Consider the following 24,774-nt stretch of genomic DNA (forward strand, 5'->3'; position numbering starts at 1 on the left):
TTAATTATAAAAGGAAAAGGTTTAGTACAGGCACCAGAGAATGGAGCCAGCCACTTCACTTCAAGTTATTGGATTCTACTTTCTAGCACCAAGTGACCAAGCCACGGAAGCCACCAATGACCAAACGGTCCAAACCAATCATGGTGTGAATCACCCTTGAATTTTGATGAATCTTCTTTGAATCTTTGTTGTATTCTTCTCCAGACTCCAGTTCTCCTGTCTTCTTGCTCTTTTCACTTTACTTTTGTGTCTACCCACAATCAAGTGCCACCGTGAAAGAAAGAAAGAAATGAAAAGTCACCCTCTGACCCACACTTCCTTTTTGATCCGCATATCAGAAAAGTGGGCAAATAGCTTCCTTTGTAAGCTTTTCTTAGAATACTAAAGATAAAATAATTTTTTTTAAATCTTTTATCCATTGGGCTAAGTTATATATAGTTGTATATGGGCCAATAAAATAATTATTTTTGTTTTAGCCCATTAACAATTATGAATTGGGTCATGATATAAACTCTCATAATATAAACTAAAATTGTAAAAATTTAGGGGGGGCCAATTTTATTTTACACACAAATTTACATATTATGAATTAAAATTTTCAAAACTTAGGGGGGGCCATGGCCCCCCTCTGCCCCCCCTTGGCTCCGTCATTGCGTCAAACCATCTATCATCTAGTATTAAGGTGCTACCATAGCACCTTCCATGCTGACGTTCCCTCCTAGTTTGGCCTGGCACTACGTATTGCTCATAGTCGGCTTTATCATTTTGGGTAAGCCTGTCAATCGGGCCTAATGAGCCGGGCTTTGATGAGCTCAAGCTCAACTCAATTAATTTGAAACATTTTCGGGCTTTGGGCTATGAGTTTCGGGTTCATAAATGTGAAATTCATATTCAACTCACATAATATTCGGATTGTGAGCCTTAATCGGGTTTAGCCCAAGCTCACTTATTACTCCTTAATTTTCTTCATATAATTACTATAACTATTAAGTTGTAAAACTAATTTAACATTTACAAAACTATAATATTAAAACTAAACATGAACAAATAATAGTTCTTAAAAAGTATATAAACCAAAATTTTTTCAACAATATTTATATTTAATTCGTTCAAAATGCATGAAAAATAGTAATAAAACATGCGATCATAAGCCAATACATCTTTAAAAGTTGAAACTTTTTTTATAATCTTGTGATTTAAATCCAAATTTGCTTGATGATTTTTGTGTTTGTAGACCAAAAAGAAATTAACCAATATTATGCCAATACAAAAATTTACTCAACTAATAAGAAAAGTTAGAGATTTAGTTATGCATTACTAATATTGGCTCTCAAGAAAGCTCATGAAAGAGTCTTTAGATATATTTTTGTGTTTTGTAATTTATATTTATGTTTAGTATTTAGTAATAATATATTTGGATATATAATTATACATAATATCAAAATATAAATATTATATATATAGGTAATTAAAGGGCCGAGCCTATATCGGGTTTGAGCCTAATAAGGCCCAAGCTTGGCTCATATTTAATTTGGGCCTAATTTTTAGGCTCAAGCTCAGATCGGCTCACTAAATGATCGGGCTCATCGGGCTTTCTGTCGGGTCGAACGAGCCGAGCTCGGGCTGGCCCAGCCCCATTGACAGTCCTAATTTTGGGTTACTTAATTGGGTTTTGACAAGCCCAATCCTGAATAAGGGAAAAGACCGATTTGACGGGTAAAAATCTATCACATATGTGACTCATTTCAGCCATTTTTAAAATATATTTCGAATCGAGATTAGGTTACTTGAAAAATCATACACATATAGACTATATAAATGTTCACATATATATAATATATAAGTAACACATAAAAATTTTAACTGTTATTCTATAGACTTCATTTTTTTGGGGTTTGTAGACCAATGTTTTACTTATTTACTCTAAATTATTAAGATAATTAAAAGATTAGTGGTTTAAGATAAATCTAATTATTAACAAACCACAATTATTTCATACAATTTTATTAATTTCGACAATAGTCGTCATAAACATCTGAACTATTTAGTTCAGGTCAGCAAACTTGGCTAGTAAAATTGGCGAAATTGTACCAAGTGATAAATACCATATACAAACAAGAAACGCCACACTATAGGTGTAGTATACATATTTTCTCCTTTTCAGTAAGAAATTTATATTTTCTTCGAACTCAGCCTTTGGTGTTAGGAACTTGAGTTTCCCACATGTTCTCCAAACTCATATTCCTAGCACCAAAGGCTCCAGGTTACTATCATATTTCTGTAGGCCAGGACACGCATGCCAGAGTTCATACATTTGAATGACATGAACCACAATAATGTTCAAAATCAATGAGAAACTCAACGGTATGATGTATAATCTGTTGATAAAAGAATCATTTTTGGATTTAAAACTTAAGATTATTCTATGAAATTAAATAATCAGCCACGAGTCTAGGTGTCCTTAGCAAGACATTTTAAATACCTGTTTTGAGCATCACACTCCTATAATTAATGTCTAAGCGTAACATACTTTATTAGCACAAAAGGAAGAGAAGAATCTCAACCATTTACCAAGAAAATTTCAGGTTTTCCAATTGGATGCTTCCTAGTTTCTATATGGGTCTATTTCTTGCTTATGTAAGTACAAATCTCCGATTTTCTTAGTATGAATTCCATTCATGAGATTTTGTCTATTTCTCTTCTCAAAGTAAATGATTTGAAAACAACATATGTGCAACGAAAAAATAAAAAGGTTTTCATCTTCCATATCTTAGATGCTGTAAGAATGCCATCATGTGAACTTTTCTTAATTCCGAATGAGGTCCAATATTTGGGTCTTTTCCAAATTAATCAAGTTCCATGTTTCACTCTAGTGGACTGGTTTTCTTAGATAATCATTTGAATCGTATCTTTGGAAAATTATATGCTTCCGTAAAAGAAACATTAAATTAATGAATCTAGCAGTTTTGGTCAGTATGGCCAAAAGGGTATGAAGAGACAAATATCTATTAAAGAAAGTGTTAGTTGTGGTATCCGAAAATTGACCAAAAAGATTCTTGACAATCTCGAAAGGCAAATAACAAAGCACAAATAAATGAAACAAGAATACAAGAATTTATGTAGTTCGATCAAATTGATTTACGTCTACAAGGAGAGGAGTAGAATTTCACTATGAAAAAGAGAGTACAAAAGCCTTTAAAAAGTGTTTCCAAGCCCAAGAACACCTAAAGCTAAAATATAAGAGAGTCAAAAATAATTTTACTAACAAAAAGGTTTAATTACCCAAAGGTCCAAATAGCTCACTAATACTCTCTTAGTTTGGTGCCCTTAATCTCATGAAAGGTCCATTCTATTTATAGCTAACTAAGGGAAATGTTTTTTTTTTGTACAAAAACAATGTGGAACAAAGTCATACTTAACAAATCTCCATCTTAGCATGTCCCCAATATTGACAATTTCAAATCTATTCCACCTTCTCCAAATAAACTTCAATGGACCCTAAATCACGAACAATGAACACCAACGAAATCCAAACATTGCTTGAACTTGTAAATTGGAAGAGTTTTCGTGAACATTGCTTGAGCTCTGTTTGGATTGTAAATTATTTGAGATATTTTTACTGTAGCACTTTTTATGATGTGATGTATGTGAGATAAAAAGGTAATTGGGAAGATAAAAAGGTGTGTTGGAAATTGTAATGGTGATGTAAGCAAATAAATTTTGGCAAATAATCCTCTATCCAAATAAACCATAGATTTTCTTTGGTATTGAGTTTTTGAGCGGGGACTTTTTTCTGAGCAATAGTATCTCGAATGAAGTGAAATTTTGTATCAATGTGTTTCATCCTCTCATGATACATGACGGGATTTTAATACAAGTACAAGTTTAAATCCAATTTATACCCGTTTTGACTGCAAGTATACAGGTCAACTAGTAGTTTAGGGCATATATCGGGTCGATCCCACGAGAAAGATTGGGCAATTACCGGTACTACTAAAGTTTCTTTATTATTTAGACGATCAATGAATTAAAAGAGATAAAATTATGCTAAACTTATGCAAGATAATAACAAATGAAAGATCCTTAAGTTATGGTATTCCTAACTACTCATGCAAGTGCTACTTTTGGATCATTGAATACTACTATCTCTGCTAGTTATGGCGTAATTTCTTTATGCATGTGAAACCTACTCTCATAGTAAATCAACTATACTTGTAACTAATCTATATCTACTGTCGTGGTTATGAAATTAGTTACAAGTTTATTTCTTCTATGAAATTACATGAAATGAATCACTAAACCCACAAAGGTGCACCTCTACTCTCGTGAGTGTACTCCCTAGGTTTAGCACTTCTTGAACTAGTATTAAATCTCAATGTTCATTGAAGAAACAACACCTTTAGATAATCACAATTAATGGTACCAACTTAATCATGATTTAAAGAGCTAAAGTGCTAAATAACTTGCTCAAAATAATAGCATCAAATAGCCAAATAATAGACACTAACAATCATAGAAAGTTCAACCAAATCCAAGGCATAAACTTTAGAAACACATAATAAAATACAAATCCATTACTTGGATATTAACTAAACTTAAAAATCAATTACAAAAGATAAAGAATTCGAAGGTAGAGTAACCCTTGTCACATGAGCTCTCTCCTTGCCTTCTTCATTCTCCAACTTCATCTTCACCTAGCTAATATACAAGAAAGGATAAACTAGCTAGAAACTAACTATCCTACACTACCTAAACTAAAGAGCTAAGAAACAAGTTAAGAACTACTTTTGTGGTGTTTCTTGCACTCTCTAATCTCTTTTGATCCTTGCAAGTCCATGGCTATTTATAGATGAATATAGTCAAGAAATGAGGCTTCAAACATCCCTTTTATAGCTGTTAAGTGGTTGTCACACGTCCATCAATACTGGTGAATTATTGGAGGAGGAAACAAGTTGTGCAAGTGAAGAGCAGCCATTTCTAATCAGAATCCGGCCATAATCCGGCCGGATTGTCGGCCGGATTGTTTCCCTGCCTTTCTTTACAATTTCTGTCCAGTCTTCAATATTGCTCCAATTTTGCCTCAACTTCAACTTAACTTTTCTCGATAATAGAAGCTGAATTAACTATTGACCAAAACATAAAACTTGTAGCCTTTGAGTTAGATTTCCAATGCATCAAGAATCACCTCATTTGGATTTGTGTAGGCTGAGAAATGACTGAAATACCCTTCACTGCTCAATGCCTCATTTCAGCTTCGACCATAGAAATTGACTACTGTAATTCAGCTTTTTGACCTGGAAAACCTTCAAACTAGATTTCAATATCTTCACAAGATTTATAGATCTATCTCTTATCTTCAAAATGGTTCAAGAATCATCTCAATCCGATCATTGTAGCTCAAGGTATAGCCAAAATACGAAAATGTGTTAAAGCTGTCAACTTTCCTTTTCATCCAAATGAAGTATATTTCCAACTCCTATACAAATTATGGACAAAATGCAAGTAAAAAGTGACATAAATCTCATTTAATCACTTAAGAGCATTTTACACTAATTATAGTCAAAATGATCCATTTTCTTCTTATAATATTGTAAAAGTGACTAAAAATAACATAAACTATCATTCAAAAGTAGCTTAAATTAGTCACTTATCAATACATCTGGTCTTTAGTCAAGTGAATAGCACTTTGGCTATTACAGTAAATAGTAGCAATACCTTGATGTAGATTGAACTCGCCAAACAAACTTTCAACTACAAGGTTTCTTTGATTGTCTCGATCACAGCCATATCCTCTGCCTTCGTAGTAGATAAAGTTACACTAGATTGTAAGTAACTTTCCAACTAACTGCACAACCATCAATACAAAATACATAAATTGAAAGTGATTTTCTCTTATCAAAATTTTTGGCATAGTCAGAGTCCAAAAATCCAACCAAAGTGTCAGCCTACGGAGTGCTGTTAGATGATATCTTTATTAGTTTACAGAATTTCGTCACTTGGGAGGCTAATTGGGTTCTTAGGAATCTAAATGTGCCTGCTTAGTTATTAGCTAAGAATGCTAGTTCTGCTTTGTACTTCGAGATTTTCTCCACCATCTTTTCTTTCTTCCACAATTACTACAGATCTATCTTCACCCTGATAAAATTTTCCAGTTTTTCTATCAAAAAAAAAAAAAAAATCCACATCCAATTGAACGATCAAAGATTGATTAGTTCGCTTGTCTAGTAAAGGTGATCTTTCAATTATTCACCTATCAATTGACGAAGTAATTCAATAGTAATATTGTCATAAACAGAAAATTAATCGTTAAATATTGAATGATAAATCAATAACTTTGTGTACTATAAGAATAAAACATACATCTGAATAAAAATTTTAAATTAAAGGAGATTTTTTTATAAAATACTATAATATCATTAAAATTTGCACTAATAGTAGAAGTTATAACATCAAACATACATAGATATTAAAAAAACAAATTTGAAGAATGGATACTATGAATCTAAAGAATAGAAAAAATTACACTTTAAAATTTTAAAAAATATTTTAAAAAATGAGATAAAATAATTATAACCTCACAAACATTTGTGTATCATTGCTAGATCTACTGATTAACTCTTCAAGTTCAGATATTATGGTAATATTTGCCAACTAGATCTTAGAAATTTCAGGTCTTTTAATCAAAACATGAAAAAACTAAAATCTAATAAAAGAAACATGAAAAAACTACTTAAAACTCTCACTAGAAATCTTAGGAGAGAAGAAAACTCTCACTAGGTTACCCTAGGGTCATGGAAAGAAGAAACTCTCACCAGAAAATTTTAAGAAAGATTTTATTCACACAAATGGAAAAAAACTAAAGAGAGAGAAATCCTCCAATGGGGAAATATTAGACAAATTTGATCTCTCTTCCATGGGATATTGGAGGAAGTTTTGGTTAGGAAGTTTTTCTAAAGAGGAGAAAGAGGGAATTAGTTTTTTTCTAATCGGATAGCTAATAAAAGGTGATTAAAACCTGTTAGGAAATTGGCTTAATTTTCTTTTAGGTAGAATTCTTGTTTTGTGTGAAAGTAACTAATTTTCTAATTGATTTTAGTTACTTGAAGTAGTAGCCAAAAAATATTCTATTTAGTTTAGAATTAGAAATTATTTCCTATTCCGTACAAGTTTAAGAATTAGAATTGGTTTCCTATTGTTATTTGGGTTTTGGCCAAATAATGTTCCCTATAAATAGATGGGTTGACATACTACACAAGAGACATACAAGGAGACACAAGGGCAAGATGTAGCCTTATACCTAGGGTGTGAGAGAGGGTTCTTGGGAGAGGAGAGATGGTATACAAGGGTTGGGTTTAGATTCAAATTGTATTCTTGTATAAGGTTTTCCTCTCATAATAAAAAACGTGTTTCTCTCCGTGGACGTAGGCTCAATGGTGGAATCGAACCACGTTAAATATTGTGTGTCGTCTATCTTTCATGCTTGTGACTTGTTTCTCATTAAATTATTGTGTACTTGATATTTCAATAGTTATGTGTTCCGCGCTTGGATCCTAACAAAACCCAAGGCAAGTCAAAGGTGTAAGAGGTAGACTTATATTAGTCTAATATTTAGTTTTTTTACATCTCAATTCATAAACGATCAATTTGAGTTACAGTTGTTCACTCTCTTTTTCTGTATTAAGACTATCAAGCATATTCTTTCAACAAACAAACCATAGTGAGTCTTAATTCTTTTTGGCTGTTTAGAAAAGGATGGCAATCATTTTTTTTAAAACTTTTCCTTGGTAAGGATTAAGAAGCTAAAAGGCAGTTCGCATTTTTTCAGTTTCCTTTTTCCGTTTTTCTTTTTCTAAGCTTTCCGTTTTTCCGTTTGACTGACTGAAAGAGGGGTTAGAGACTTGAGGAATATGAAGGAGATACACTGGTAAGAGATTAGTTCCCACTTTCCTTTTCTGTTATGACATGCTTGTAAGTGTCATGTTTTTAATTTTGAAATGTTTCAAAATGAAAATTACTTTTGATCTCTTTTTCCTTATACCTACTTTTAGCTATGTTTTATGCTTGATTCAAATTTGAATCTCGAATTTTAGAAGACAAAGTTAGAAACAAATGCACTAACATCACAATCAGTACACTATTTTTAAAAATTTAAAATCACGACAAACAATTTGGAGCAGAAGAAGTATTAGTTATCAAACTAAAGACTTGAACTAAAGACTAAGCTGCATACGATATATAATTGACATACAGTAATAATTTTGAAGGTGCTTGATATTTGGATAGTATAAAAAATTCCCCCCGCTGAAAAAAAAGTCCCTTTACTTCGGAGTTGAGATTACAAAAATTAGAGGTTTTGAATTAAATACCTTGCTCCCTCCCTGTATGGAAATGTTAAATAGAATCTATATGTATTAAAACAAGTACCAATATGATTGTTGTTCAAAGTTATCTTGGTTAAGTATTTGTGCCTTAAAATATTCTTAACTTCCTTGGGACTCATCCAATTATTCAAACATGATTAGGTAAAACGAAATAAACAATACGGGTACAACTTATTATTGTAGCTCAGTGTAGAGTGTAGACCCAAGCATGTCTCATTGTAGGGATTAGGAACTCACAAGCCGAGTTCTATCAAATTTTAAGCGGTTCGTATAATTTATACTATATTTGGTGTAAATCTATACAATTTTAGTATAAATGTAAAATTTATACAAGTTGTGTGAGTTAACAACTTCAAATTTACACTTATAATAATTCAATAAATTATTTAACTGAGATAAATACTATATAGTCATAAACATACCATGGCAATCACTTAACCTTTCTTAAATTAATATACATAAATATCCCCACCGGGTAGGTAATTATGATAATAATTTTAGGAGACAAACATCTCAAAATCCTTATCGAATAATTTTATGAATTAAAATAATAGCCACCTAGATGGTAATAATTGTAATAATTATTACAATTATTCAACTGAGACAAAATTTTTTATGTCAATATATAATAAATCCAATTATGACACTGGCAAACTAAAACTTTGTTTGCTTAAAATAAATCCCAAACCATTTGTCCAATTTGCTCTAAAAATTTTATTTGTGCCTTTAAAATCATGGCCAAACGAATATATGTGACATATTCTTATAAATACATGAACCAAGAAGGCTATCCCAAATATCATGCCAAAATTCATATCTCAAGTAACAATTTCAACTTTGATGCAAATCCAAGTTGAAAATCAACATAGAACTTCAAAACATGGACATCTCAGGATCCTTATTAAATAATTCTATAAATATAACAAAAGTTATTTGGCGATACGATTTATTATAATTCAAGAATTATTTAACTGAGACAAAAAACTTTTTGCACATAAACTCTTTCATATCATCTATAGAAGAGCAAAACAAATAAATTGCACTTATATTCATGAAGTTCCGAGAACGTATCATATAGAATATGTCAAGCTTAAGCACAAAGAGAGTCCAAACCTTAATTTATCCCTCAATGCATTGAATCAAATAAATCTTGGATTCAATAACACAATGCCAATAAAAGCAAGTAAATAAACTTAAGCTTTTTCCGATAATTTCCCTTATACCATGTATAAACAAACATGCAACTGAAGGATATTTTGTAAGCCATAGGAACAAAGGAGGGATAACGTGCTTCAAAAGTTGCAGCATAATCATTTGGTCATTAGCCAAGACCACTGTATAATTTGTTCTTTAATTGTGCGAACATGCATATTTAGATATAAGCTAACCTGAGCCTTTACTTCCCCAAGCATCACATTAGGATTGTTTTGTGGCAAACCTGCTACTTATCCTTCTTTTAGCTTTTCTCCGGCATCACTTGCTCACCAACCTTATATATGCATCAAACTTAATCACTGACCATTAGATACAAACATAATGACTGAAATATATGATCAAACATATTTTGTAACATAGCCAGATTTACTCGCCAAACTTATTTCCATGAACAAATTAAATTGATTTTCAAGAATTCTCCAGCATGCACGAAAACAGATTCTCAGTAAACAGTGCATAAGTACGGGAACTCGAAGATCAGAACCTTTCAACGTAAGTGGAAGTGCAAATTCATGTCCAGAATTGGGCAAAAGTTGATGACTAGATCAACTTCAATACTTGACAACCATGCATTCTTTCTTTAAAGAGAGGAAGGTCGCAAAGCCAAGCATGAATCACCACATCAATAGGGATAAATAGCCGTAACTTAAAGTCGTGATTCAAGCAAGAAAGACTGACCATGAATCTAAGTTTCTTAAAACTTAAAAGAACAGCAGCCAAACCGGTTTTAGACACCTGTGGTGCCCATGATATGTCAAACGTTATGCCTTAACAAATCAAGAGGTCGTGTAGGAACTCGCAGTGCATGGTCGTTTAAAGCTTTTGCGCTTGCTAATATGGAGCTTTGGTCAACCGGAGACAACTAATAAACAACCAATTATCACAAGAAACTTATTTATTGATCATTGTATTGTACCATTGTATTGGTACAGTTGACCATAAACAACGTTTGAAAACTTCATAAACCCACAATCCATATTTTATATTAACCTCTTCTTCACAAACGCCATATGAATTTAATCTGTTCATACGGCGAAGGCAAAATCAAATTAAAAATAAAAACAGTAGACCTAGTAGATCTAATACAAACGGCATGGTAGTAAACCACTCATAATTGTAATCTTTAAAGAAACTTTCAAAACTACAAATTATGGACTTGAAAACTTAACGATTCAAAATCTAATATTGGTGCTCTAATACCACTAGTAGGATTTTTCAAAATCTCAATACTAGATATTTGAATACCACTATAATAAAATTACTTACCGTTCTCCAAAAATAGATCAAGAGATTAAAAGATGTATGAAGACCTTGATCAGCACGTTGTGGTTCACGTGCTTGGCATAGGTGGGTCTCTCTCCCTCTCCAAGTTCTGTATGGGAGGGCATGTGTGAAAGTCTTGATCAGCACGTGGTGGTTCGCATGCTTGGCATGGGTGGCTCGCTTATCCTCTCCAAATTTTGTATGGTGGCTATCAATGGGACAAGTCCCCTAACAATACGATGCTAATGTTATCAATGATAGAGATGTGTGAGAACCTTGATCATCACATTGTGGTTGCCTGGCATAGGCAGCTCCCTCTTTCTCTCCAAGTTCCGTATGGTGACTATCAATGGGACAAGGCACCATAGCAGTATGCTATTGAGAAATGTGTGAGAACCTTGTGGTTCACGTGCTTGGCATAGATGGCTCGGTCTTCCTCTTCAAATTCTGTATGATGGTTATCAATGGGATAAGCCATCCTAACAATATGATGCTAGTTTTATCGATCCGAGAGGGATCTAGTCTTTTATAACTATAGTGAGACCTTCCATTAAGATAATCCTAATCGCAATAACAGGCCTTACATTGAAACAGATCTAGTGAATTATACTGTAGTGGGCTTTAGTAATCTTCATTTAAGCCGTCTTTGGGACAAAATTAGTCAGTGGAAGCCCGAATTAGAAAATAATTCTAAGAATAACTTCATGAAATTTCAGGACCATGACAGTCATTTTCCTCTGGAGTACATTATCTACACATTAGTGTAAATAATCTTTATTACATCCACAGAATTGCTCATCATAAACATTAAGATACATAAAATGGGATTCCTTGGATTCACTATTCTTGCCACTTGTTCTTGCTGCATAAACTCCTGAGCTTCTCTACTGCTTCATGCAACTCTTCTTCTCCTCCTTCTCTGAACTTGTGACTCAATTCTTTAGCATTCTGTATCAATAATTCTCCTAGCTCTTTCTTCTCTACAACTACCTGTTTTATGACTTTAGCAACCTCTTCCCTCTTGATCTGCCCATTTTCATCCTTCAGAATCTCAGTGCCAACACCAATCTCTACTGCAAGTCTAGCATTCCATGGCTGATCATAAAGCATGGGCAAGGCTAACAATGGTACCCCATAATATATGCTTTCGATAACAGAACTCCATCCACAATGACTCACAAATCCACCCGTACTTGGATGCTCAAGAATTTTAGCCTGTGGTGCCCATCCATCCAGCACCACCCCTCTTTCTTTCACCCTCTCCAGAAACCCTTGTGGTAGAGCATCCTCAAGGGCAATGGCATGTCCCACGGGAAATCTAACTACCCATATAAAGTTAGCATTACTCAGCTCCAGCCCGTATGCCATTTCTTCCCTTTCTTCCCTGGACAAAAAGGTTTCGCTCCCAAAAGAAACATAAACCACTGATGATTCATCTCTGCCATTCAGAAATTCGATGAGATGGGAATCGGGCCACTCCAACTCCCCCTCCTTGGCATCATCATGTTTTAGCTCAGCAAGAGGACCTACAACTATCATCTTCCTCTTACAGCAGGAAGACAAATGATCAATGTATTTTCCCTAAATCTCTCTCCAGCTTTTCATCAAAACAATGTCTGAAGATACTTCAAAGGACTTAGTTGGAGATAAGTCAAGTAGTGCTTCTTCGGGGATATTTTTCTTGAATTCTTCGACAACTGCAGCCATCTTCTTTATTTCATAATCCCGCAGAAATAGTGCCGGAAAAGGGTAAGAAGTCTCATTGACACCGGGGAATCCTTTACTGAAGGCCAGATGATGAAAGTGCACCCAAGACCAAGAAGCTGCTCCAGTGACTAAGAAAAGAACAGATGGAACATGAATCAGTGAAGCTAGTTCTGAGGCCCACGGTTGGAAAATATCGTAGATTAGCAAATCAGGTTTCAAAGTGTTAAGGATGTTTTGGAAGTTGGTCTTTCCCAAATTAAAAGCATGATGGAGCGTCTGGTTGAGATGGGATGGGAGGTTTTTTGTCGTGTGATAGTGCGGTGGAAGTTCAGGGAAGTGTGGCAAATCAAGTTGTACTAATTTCATTGATTGATTAGAGAAGTACTCCTCCAAGTTTCTATCTTTCTTGATGAAAGTCAGATTGATCTCAGTGGAACAAAAGTAAATCTGGAAGTTATTTTTGGCGAGTCTCTTGGATAGTTCCAAGAAGGGAGATATGTGGCCATGAGCTAGCCATGGGAACATCAAAACTCTGAATCTACTGTTAGATTCTTTTGATGTCTTCTCCATAGCTGATTGATTGAATCTTTGAAATAATCCGGTGGTTTTCTTTGCTCTGAGAAACGGGAGAGCTGCTGAATAAATATATAGTAGCTTGCATAGGCATATCACATGATTCACCGTTAGATGTGCCCAATCCCTTTTATATTTGAACATTTTGCAAGTGGCAGACATTTTGAGTCTTTGACCTTGTCAAGATTCTCACATCTCAGTTGTTTTTTTTAAATTTATTTTCCTGAAATTAATTTCAATTTAATGGGGAAACAATCCTTTATTATTATTATTATTATTATTATTGAACTGGTTCGTATGATTTTTGAGTTTGGTGGAAGAAAAATGCTTAGTAAATGCAGATAGAATTTACCGCATTGACTTATAATATGTTAAACCACCTACATTTGTCAAAAAAAAATTCAAAATAATTGCTCCAAACAATGCTCTAACATGATAAAACTTGGAAGAAAGAATAGTTAAAATGACCCTTTAATTATTGTTAACCCCAAGAAGGTCGTCAAGGCGGATGAACTAAGATGAACAGTTATGCCCAATTGTGTCCGACTACCAACAAATTAAGAATTGCTCATCAATGACATAAGATTAACGTTTAAAAAAGGTCTATCTTACATATATAAAGCATGAATCGCTTGTGAACAGTACAGAATGAACCGGTTATGCCGTTATTTTTATGAGTTTGAGGGTTGTTTTGGTCTTTTGATGATTGGTGACAGTGGTTTTGCTGGAAATTCGCTTCTGTCCGCGTGGCCCTCTTGTATATTTCACTTCAGACGCGTGGGCCTCTTGTTTCATGTATCATTGTAGTTGCTTTGGCTCCACTGCTGAGTGGGCGGTGGCTGCTGTCCGCATGGCGTCCTTTACCAGGTGGTGAGTGGCTTTCTTTACCAGGGGTAAAAATAGGCGTGAGTTGGTTTAGCTACAGTAGACATGGACCGGTTATAGAGTACATTTTAGCAACTCCAGTTGCTTTTACAATGTGACATTCGAAGAAGAGGTTCAGGGCAATATCGTCGCTCCATTGATATACAAGGCCAGAAGTAGGCAGTGGGGCGTAAATTTTGCCCGTTCCATAGGCCACCCATTCCCCTCCCCTTCTGATTATTCGATTATCCATCAAACCGAATAGCTCGTATTCACAGCTTTCTATCTCACTGGTTTTTTGGAGGAAACTACTTATTGACCTTATTTCTGAAAAGATTTGGAATTCAGAGACCTTATTCACTGCCTGAGGTATTCTTTTAAACCTTTGCCACCTTTTCGTATGTTTTTTTCCTCAAAGTTTTTGTGGTACTTGCAGATTATGTCTATACTTGGATGAAAAATACATGAGGCTTCGACCTACAGTATGTCAAAATAGCAAGCAATTGATAGATGGTATTCAATTTTTGGTTTCTTTATATATTTGGCTTCCAGATTTTTCTGGCTTAGCAGACCAAGAATTCTTGTACTTGTGCTTCAAACTTTACTGTTGTTGCAGTTAATTAATGGTGATTTATGTGAACAATCACCTTAATTTTTTAGAGGACTGCTTGGGACTCTGGCTTTTTGTTGTGGTCCTATAGTTCGACATATTAGATTTCAGAGAGAGACAACAATTCTCAAAAGGTTTGTATTTAATTGTAATTTTAATGGATAGCTGGATAATCCTTCTTCTTATCTTTAAACTCATTAAACAAAAAAAGAAGAAGAAGAAGAAGAAGAAAATGCAAATGATTGCCAGTTATTCTCATAGTAGTTAAATACAAAATAGAGAATTTTCCTCACGTTCTTTCTTCGCCTTCTTTACCAGATGTGTTTTTCCCGTTCCTCATTCTTCTTCTTAGCTTTCTCTGGCCAGTGTTTTTTCCTTCCCTTGTTTTCCTATTGAATTTTCTACTAGATTGCAGATAATTGAGTCTAGGAAGAAGCGGATGAATTGCGCATAAGTTTGTGCATCGGTGCATAGGTGTAACAGAAATGGTTTTCCTAATTCCCATATGTAAAATGATAAAATTGCAATGTCTTGAACCTTGTCCAGTTCAGAATCTATTCTTAACCCACATCTTCTGAGCGCCACATTGTTCAGTACATGACATGTATTATTTACATCTGCAAGATGCGACTTATTTTTCATTAAGTGCATTGAGTTCAACTTGTTTGCAGGCTTTATGTCGCCCCTGCACCTGGGAGAATGGGTTATGTTGCAGCTGCTGAGAGGTGGCATCTGTCTCTCCCTAACTGTTTCTTCTGAGGTTTACTGAACATGTAATAATGGTCCTTGGAAAGCAATTATTGAATACTATGGTGGACTTGAGAGTATTGCTATTTTAATTGAATTATGTGTTTGTTTACTTTTAACCATGTAGTTCAGGACGTTACTCACATCCTGAGTTTTAAGTAGTTCAGGACGTTATGTTTGTTTAGGTTATAAAGCTGGTTAGGCTACATTATCATGAGATGATTCCCCTCTGATGCTGTACTGAAGCAAGTGAAAAGCTTTTCTAGCTGTGATGGTAATTGAAAAGTATATTGTGTCATTTTACCGTTTTTTTTGGTGAAAATAGGGATTAAATATTAATAAACAACAGAGTTTAGCCCTATCTATTACAAAGCAAAAGAGATAGTGCGGGGAAAACAGATCCCTTTCAAGTCCTCATCATAGACAAAAGCGAGTTCTTGAGGACAATTAGCAAAAGTTACAAAGTTGGATTGTAATCTGCCTCCCATTCTTGCGAGTGCGTCCGCGCATCTATTTGCCTCCCGGTATATGTGGGATATTTTAACAAGCCGCAGCTGCGAAAGGAGGGATCTGCAATCCGAAATGATAGAGTTCAAAAGGTGATTAGGATTGGCAACAAAGTAATAATAGCTTCGCAGTCAACTTCAACTTCAAGTTGAGAAATTTTTAAGGAAAGGGCTATTTCTAGTCCATCTCGGATACCCCAACATTCCGCCAGCATGCTGTTTGTAGAACCTAAGTTTCTGCAGTATCCTTTAATCCAACATCCGGAGGCGTCTCTGATAACACCTCCAGCTCCCGCTGGACCTGGGTTTCCTAAGGCTGAGCCGTCTGAATTGAGCTTGAACCAATGGAGGATTGGAGGAATCCTCCAATCCTGGATGGATGTCAAAACTGATCTCCAGGATTTCATGGCCATAGCTGGGTTTTGTTTTGGACTGGCTTTCATGGTCTTCCTTGTGCTGACATTGCTCTGGGCATAGAGTTTCTCACAACTTTTGCATCCAGTTTCCCGCTGAAAGCACTCTTCTGGTGATTCCAATATCATTTAAGTAGCCAACAAACGTGGCGTGAGTGTACTTATCAAGCATTGCCTTTCTTGTGCGAAAAAAGTCTGGAACTTCCGGGGTTTTATGATTGACTGGGTCAAGGACAAAAAAGGAATGAGGACAAAAAGGGCTGTTTGGTCTCATGGAAGCAGGTCCAGTTATCAGAGATTGCGATCCAGCAGTTTTGTGTCTATGATCAACAAATCTTTTTATCACAGCCTAAACTTTCTCCAACCTCCGACCCCAAATATAGTTTTTTTTTCTAATTATTATCATAAAAGGAATCAACGACGAGAGTAAATTAATGACTTTGAGTTTAATTCTTGAGGTGTAATAGGAAGGTTGGCCTTTCCAATTGGTTGAGGACCCAATTGACGGGCAATGCATGTTTCGTATGAATATTGGAAAAAAAAAAATTTAAGTCGGAAGGTTATGAATTTAAAACGTTGTACTTATAATTCCTTTTATTTTGTCATTCAATTCAATTCTTTTCCAACATTGTATTATTATTATTATTATAGTGTAAGTGGGAGGTCTCGATTATAGGATCTCTCACTTAGGTATCCGCAGTTATTTTTACTTTCTAAAGTGTAATTCACATATCATATCAGCATTTCACTATTTTCTTGTTTGTTATACTTTCACTCACAATAAATTACATTCAACACAATATAATAACATGATCCTACAATTAAATCAAACATTTATTTTTATAATGGCAAAAGTATCAATATGTCGTTGTGAAAATGCTTGAGGCAACGGGCAATAGTAGTATTGTGGAAGCCAATTCTATAAGCATACTCATTATAATAAAATATCATAGTATTGTGGAAGCCAAATCCTATAAGCATACTCATTATAATAAAATATCAGATTCTACCTACCTACCTGACGCATAGCGTCAGGGCAGAAAACCTAGTAATTGCTATAAGCCATTTGAATAAACAAGTTAGGACTACTCACATATCATTTTGAGATATTTTTACTGTAACACTTTTTGTGATGTGATGTATGTGAGATAAAAAGGTAATTGGAAAAATAAAAAGGTGTATTGGAAATTGTAATGATGATGTAAACAAATATTTTTGGAAAAATAATCAGCTGTCCAAACAAATTGTCTTTGGTAGGTAATAAGTTTTTTTATTTTTCTATTTTTTTGGGTAAGGACTGCTCACATATCATTGTCTTTGGTAGGCAATAAGTTTTTCTTTTTCTTTTTCTTTTGGGTAAGAAAGACACAGAGTGCATAAAATCAAATAGCACTGAATTATATAATTAATTCACCTCCGATCAAACCTCTAGCACAGAAAGTAAAGGACTCGGAGCTTCAGATGATCACGTCTTCGCTAAGTGGTCGTAACCGTCAGCTTCGGTATTTGTTGTGTAAATTTTTTTTCTCTGACATTTACTCTATTCTTATGCTATGAGAAATTAGGTGCTACTCCACCTTCTGGATTTTTTTGACGAAAAGAAACATATATACTTTACCTAAATGCATTGGGCAAAGATAGCCGTAAGAAGTTGTCTCTGATCATTGGACCAAATTCAATAGTTATTGGGGAATAAACAAGTGAGACAGCAATATTCGAGTGGCCAATTCCACCACCGGGAATGTAAATGAGTGGCCGACCTTTTGTCCAAGAAAGGTCTCCACCTCCCAGGCTCCCACCGCATCCAGACTGCACAATTCTGACTTTTTTTTTTTATTAGCAACGATACATTTGTATAATCTATTCTATCCTAATCTAGGGGAGGGGGAACCTAAAGAGGCTGTGGCAGGGGGCTAGTGGGTATACAAATCCAATTAAGTGTTTCTAGAGCGAGTCTGGGGCTGAGCCCTAGGGCGAGACAAGTTTCAAATGCTCTGGGGCATTTGAATGGGGGCGTAAGTGTTGTTGGACGTTCATCCTGAGCATTTGGGATGTTGGGCATTTGGGGCGTTTTTGTGTTTTTTTTTTTAATTTTGAACTTTAATTTAACTATCTTATCTTCCTTATCTTTGTTTCATGTCCTTATTATTGTTTAATAGAATGATTCCATTTATTTTTCTTTGAAAATAGTTTGGAAGAAATACAAAATAAAAGCATACATGACTTGTTTCCTAATTTTTTTCTTTTCTCTGATCCCAAAATATAGCTATTTTTTATTAACATGATTGTAGATGGTTAATGTATGAATTAGAGTTATGTTGTAATTTCATTTATTAAACAATAATAATATTTTTAAATTAAAATTTGTGGAACTTACACTCCATACCTTAGGACTTTTGTCCCGTTTGGATAAATATAAAACACCCCATCCAACGCCCTCGCCTTTTAAAATATTGTATATGTTTGGTGTTTTGTTTAATGTTCTGTTCCAGTATGTGGTCCGTAGTATTTCTATCTCAATGATGTAAGATCTATTTGCCCTTTTATTATAATCCTTTAACTTTACTTCAAGAAACAAAAAACTTCCAAAAAAGAAAGGGGGGGCCGCTCTTATTGGTCCCGGGTTACCTAATGCTAAACCGTGGCTGCAAATTAATGTAAAGTGCAGAGCAAGTTTCTTTTAGTTTTAGAGCTCAGGCCACTGAGGCCAAGGAGAAAGTATTCAGTAGCTTTAGCAATGCAATCACGAGGCAAGTTTAGTGAGGCGTCATTTGGCTGGACTACCACAAACGATTGACTTGGTGTCTGGGGCGTGTTTACCAAATTTACTTCAATACCGGATGAATCCTAAAGGAGAGCGAGATTTTACAGTAGATTGTTGATGAATTGCAAGAGAAGGGGTCCATTCGCGTGAGCATGAGTCCATGTGCTGTTCCAACTCTTTTGACTCCCAAGAAGAATGGTTTGTGGCGGATGTGAGCTATCAACAAAATGATTGTGCGCTACAACTTTCTCATTCCCAGATTGGAAGACATGTTGGAGGGTTTGTCAGGAGCACGTGTGTACACTAAAATTGATCTGACGAATGGATACCATCAGATACGCATCCAGTCTAGGGATGGGTGAAAGACTGCATTCAAGACCAATGAGGGCTAATATGTTAGTGGTTGGTGATGCCTTTTGGATTTGTGATGAATTTCAAAAAAATTCTGTAAATGGGGTGAATTTGGTTCGAATCAGGGCTCTTCCCATTCAGTAAATGCAAAATTAGATAAGCTCACATTTGCTCATGTGGAAAATTTTTTCTATTATTGATGCGAGCTCTCAAAAAAATTATTTTTTTTTATGTTAGAGCTCGCATTTAGCAAATGCAAGGTCAACAAAAAGTAAATTTGAAAAATATTTGTTCTGTCAGAACTCGCATTTACTAAATGCAAGCTCATAGAAAATTAAATTTAAGAAATATTTAGTTTCTAAGAGCTCGCATTTACTAATGCGAGCTTCTAGAAAATTAAATTTTAAATATTTGTTTTGAAGGGCTCGTATTTAGTAAATGCGAGCTCTTAAAAAAATTAAATTTAAAAAATATTTGTTTTCTTAGAGCTCCCATTTAGTAGTAAATTTGTTTTCTTGGAGATCTCATTTAGTAAATGCGAGCTCCTACAAAATTAAATTTAAATAATATTTGTTTTCTCAAAGTACTAAATGCGAGCTCCTTGAAATTTTAATTTAAAAAATATTTGTTTTGCAGATCTCTCATTTACTAAATGCAATCTCTAGTAAAATCTTTTTTTTTTAAAAAAAATAATTGTTTATGCATTCATTAAATGCGAGGAGTAAATATTTTGGACCTCACATTCGATAAATGCGAATTCCTAGAAAATTTTATTCAAAAATAGCTTTTTTTTTATTTAGGAGCTCACAATCATTTTTGTTTTTGCATTGACATTTATCATAGAGGAATAAATCTTTTTTATTTTTAAAACTCGCACGAGTTAGAAATTAGCAAATGTGAGCTCTCAACAAAATTATATTCAAAATAATCCTTTGTATATAAATAACTACACATGTATATTTCTTCTATATTAAAAGATTTGATAATTATACGGTTGGAAACACCTAATTTTATTATTAAATAATTTTGTAAAGAAATAACTATACATGTATAGTTCTTTATTTTCACAGGTCATTATAAAATAAAATGAAATTGTTAATATGTTAGGTCTTAACTTTTGATGAATAAAATTCTCTTTTTTTTATACTTTCTCACAGGACCACTATATAGCATATTGGACATCTTATTAGCTAGGATAGATAGGTTGATCTACTCTTAATCATCTTAGAGTTTTGTTCTTAATTTTCACTTTAGTTGTGGTTTGTATATCCTTGCTTTCTAGTACCATCATTTCAATTACTAAAATATGAGCTATAGAGCACAACCACGAAATCAGGCTTTGCAACAAAAGTTCATACCTTTTATGCTGTTTGTGAGCTATAGAGCACAACCACGAATTTGAAAGCCATTTGCGAAGGGAAAAGAAAATGTGCAGCGCAAATGGGTCACAAGATTGGTTGGGGATGACTGCTGAGGTAGTAAAAGTGGCAAATGGGGGTGCGGCTGGCTGGCATCTGGCAGAAATGGGTTCCTATCTAGTGTCTCAGAAATCTGGTGGAAGCTCAACAATGGCGGACAACAACCGACGAGAAAGAGAGAGAGTGAGGGATTTCGTCTTGCTCCTCTTGGAAGCTTGGACTGGCGTCTAGCTGAGCAAAAGAGAAGAGAGAGTGAGCTGGATGTGCAGAGTGTCCCTCCAATTTCTGCCCCTCTGCTTACGGATTTGAATGCCGAAAGTAGGATGTAAAGAACAGAGCTCTGTTTTTTGGTTTAGCTGAAAGAGATTAAGTAACTCGCATTTCTCAAATGCGAGGTACTTTTTAATTTTTTGAAAAAAAGGTATTCTAGCTCGCATTTGCCGAATGTTAAGTAAGTTTGCATTTGACAAATGCAAACAACCTCATTTTAGAAATGCCTCCACCAATAGCCTTGCTCGGAGAAATTCTTTTTTTATTCATAATAATTCAAAAAATTACTCTTTTGGACTATCCAATACACCCAACACATTCATGAGATTGATGAATGATGTTTTATATCATTTATTGGTAAATTTATTGTTGTGTATTTTGATGATATATTAATTTATAATGCTAACGAGAAGGAGCATCTTTAGCATTTGCGCCAAATGCTTCAAGTTTTGCAGGAAAATAAATTATATATCAATTTGAAAAAGTGTAGTTTCATGACAATAAGCCTCGCTTTCTTAGGCTTTGTTGTAAGTGCAGATAGAATTCATGTGGATGAAGGAAAGGTGAAGGCTATTTAAGAGTGGTCTACTCCTCGTATTGTGTCAAATGTTCGTACTTTCCACGGCCTAGCAACCTTCTACAGGTGCTTTATCCGAAATTTTAGCTCTATCGTGGCCCTATTGACTGATTGATGAAGAAAAGGAATTTCCAACGAGATCCTGAATAGAAGCAGAGTTTCAAGCTAATCAAGGAGAAGTTGATCACTGCACTGCGCTTTGACAAACTATTTGTTGTGGAGTGTGATGCATGTGGTGTGGGGATTGGAGATGTATTATCTCAAAAAGGAAGGCCGGTGGATTTCTCTAGCGAGAAACTAAGTGAATCATGCCAGAAGTGGTCTACTTATGAACAGAAATTCTATGCGATTGTTCATGTTTTGAGGTATTAGGAGCATTATTTGATTCTGAACTAGTTCATGTTATATACAAACCATCAAGGCTTGAAGCATACCAATGGCTAGAAGCAAATTAGCGAGATGCATGCTGGTTGAATGCATATTTATAGTAGTTTCCCTTTATTTTGAAGCGCAAAACTGGCAACAAAATAAAGTAGCAGACGCTTTGAGTAGGCGAGCAACTTTGTTGGTGATTATGAACCATGAGCTCGTTGGGTTTGAAGTTCTTCGGGAGCTTTGTGCTGATGATGATGACTTCAAGGAGGTGTGGCTCGCGTGTAGAACCAAAGCAACCTAGGATGATGTTCACATCTTTGATGGTTATGTCTTCAAAGGCAATTGTCTTTACATTCCTCATGTTTCTTTGCATGAAAAGCTTATTTGTGATTTGCAGGGAGAAGGCTTAAGTGTACATTTGGGTATTTGCCATGACTACTCTTAGTCTTGAGTCTTGTTATTATGTCTCAGTTGAAGAATGAAGTACGTGAGTTTGTGCAAAAGTGCTATACTTATAAGATAGCAAAGGGCAGTCACAAAAAACTGGCTTATGATCCCCTTTGCCAGCGCCTCAAGGTATTTGGGAGGACCTATTCAAAGATTTTGTGCTTGGTCTGACCCAAAGAGAGGTGGACCCCATGTTTGTGGTGGTGATAAGTTTCCTAAGATGGTGTGCTTAATTCCATGTTGCAAGGCTTCCGATGCTTCACATATTGCTTGTTTGTTCTTTCATGAAGTCGTTCGCTTGCATGGGGTGCCTAAATCTATTACATTTGATCTCGATCCCAAGTTCTTGAGCCACTTTTGATTGACTTCGTGAAAGATGTTTGATACTTTGTTAAATTTTAGCTACACTTTGCATCCTCAAATGGATATGTCAAATGGAAGCTATCAATCTTTCGTTGGGGAATTTGATGCACGTTATTTATGAGAAACATCCTAGATGATGGGATCATGCTCTTCCTCAGGCCAAGTTTGCCTTCAATAATGCAGTTCATAGCTCTGCTAGTAGATCTCCATTTTCTATTGTGTATGTGTAGCCTCCTAAGCGTGCATTAGACTTTGTGAAACTTTCCAACATTTCGGGTTACAGTGTTGCAGCGGAAAACAGGATTAAGGATATGCAAGCTACTTATGCAATGGAGGCAACTAATGCTAACTTTAAAGCAGCTATAGATAAGCATCGTCATGCTACAGTGTCTGAAGTAGGTGATGAGGTGATAGTTTTCTAGTGAAAGGAGAGGTTTCCAGTCGAGAAATATCATAAAGTCGCAACCGAGGAAGTATGAGCCTTACAAGATTCTTCAAAGGATAAATCCTAATACCTATGTGGTTGATTTACCAAGTTCTACGGGCATTTCAAGAACTTGCAATGTTGCAAATTTATCTTTATATCATCCTTCTTCTGATGTTCCTTTGTATTTTGATATTCAAGACAACTCGAGCGCGAGTTCTTCTCAAGTGGAAAAGACTGATATGGAACGAATTACTAGTAAGTTCTCAGATAAAATGAGTCATGCAAAGAAGGACAAGAAGCAACTTGCGCATGGCTGACTTCCGAGCATGTCCGGTGTGACAACCGGACTTAACACTAGAGCCGGACATTGTGAAGGCTCAACTTCAGACGACGACCGGACTTATGACTAGCACCAAGTCCAGTGCCAATTTTCATCGGGGTTTTTTTTTTTTTTTTTGTTTCTTTTCTATTTCAGTGGTAATTTTGTCTCCTTTTTAGTTCAGAACTTCTATCCTATATATAAGGTCGCACTAGCAATATGTTTAGTAGACTTTTATCAACCCTAATCAAATTATCTTGATTTTTACTAATTTTTCTAATGTTCCTTCAAGTTTTAAAGTTCTTGTGAATTTTCGGATTTTATTGTGAATCACTCCCTTTGTTTTACTGGGGAATTATTCGTGAAACAATTTTTACTACATGTTTCCACGCTAAATACTATATTGCACACTTAATATGCTGACAAGTATCCCTCTAAACTATCATAATAGCAGTCCTAGCTAGTTTCTTTCCCACGCATTTGCACAGGCACTTTTTTATATTCTATAATTTTTATTTGTTGAACAAAAATTGTTATAAAAGAACTTAAAATGCCATTTTATAAAATTTAATATACTAATTGTTAGACAAACATTAAAATTAAACATATTAAAAATGGATAATTATAACAGCTTCATAATTAGTTTCAATAGAATCTTATCCCGTAATTTAATTATGTTTACTCTAATTAATGGTGGCAAGTCAACATATGAGTAAAGAAGATATATTATGAAATAAGTGCAATTAAATATTTGACTCTTTCACTATTAAAAAGAATTTAAAAAGCAAACTAATAGATGATGAATTTATTATTTGATCCAATTTCTAAAAACTAAGAAAAGTAACGTGGGAGAACTTTTACAACCATGTGTAAAAGAACGTGATTGAAGAACATGAACCACTATTAGGAATAAAGATTTTTGAAAAAAAATGTTTACAATCCCATGCAAAAGAATGTGATAAGAGAATGTAAACCAATATTAGGAATAAAGAATGTGATTGAAGATGATTAGAAAAGGAAAGAAATAAGTTGATTGACTAAAAAATAAAGAAGGTATAATTAATATAAATTTATATAAGGTAAGTCATTAATAAATTTGTTGAAATTGACTATAAATAAGAAGCCATAACATAAATAATGAAGTAAAAAGGAAGGGAATTAATAATTACTAAAAAAGAAAAAGA

The 24,774-nt window shown here is 34.6% G+C and overlaps 1 long non-coding RNA gene and 1 pseudogene across 1 annotated transcript; one reads left to right on the forward strand and one right to left on the reverse strand.

Annotated features, from left to right (window-relative positions):
• Positions 1–11,564: 11,564 nt before the first annotated feature.
• On the reverse strand, positions 11,565–13,333 carry LOC113765324 (annotated as a pseudogene).
• A 721-nt stretch (positions 13,334–14,054) lies between these two features.
• On the forward strand, positions 14,055–15,668 carry LOC113765530. The gene is made up of 2 exons (XR_003467731.1): positions 14,055–14,372; positions 15,285–15,668. It is a non-coding gene; the product is annotated as an uncharacterized LOC113765530 (long non-coding RNA).
• The last annotated feature ends 9,106 nt before the right edge of the window (positions 15,669–24,774 follow it).

Source organism: Coffea eugenioides, chromosome 3, assembly GCF_003713205.1.
Source record: "Coffea eugenioides isolate CCC68of chromosome 3, Ceug_1.0, whole genome shotgun sequence".
NCBI lineage: Eukaryota > Viridiplantae > Streptophyta > Magnoliopsida > Gentianales > Rubiaceae > Coffea > Coffea eugenioides.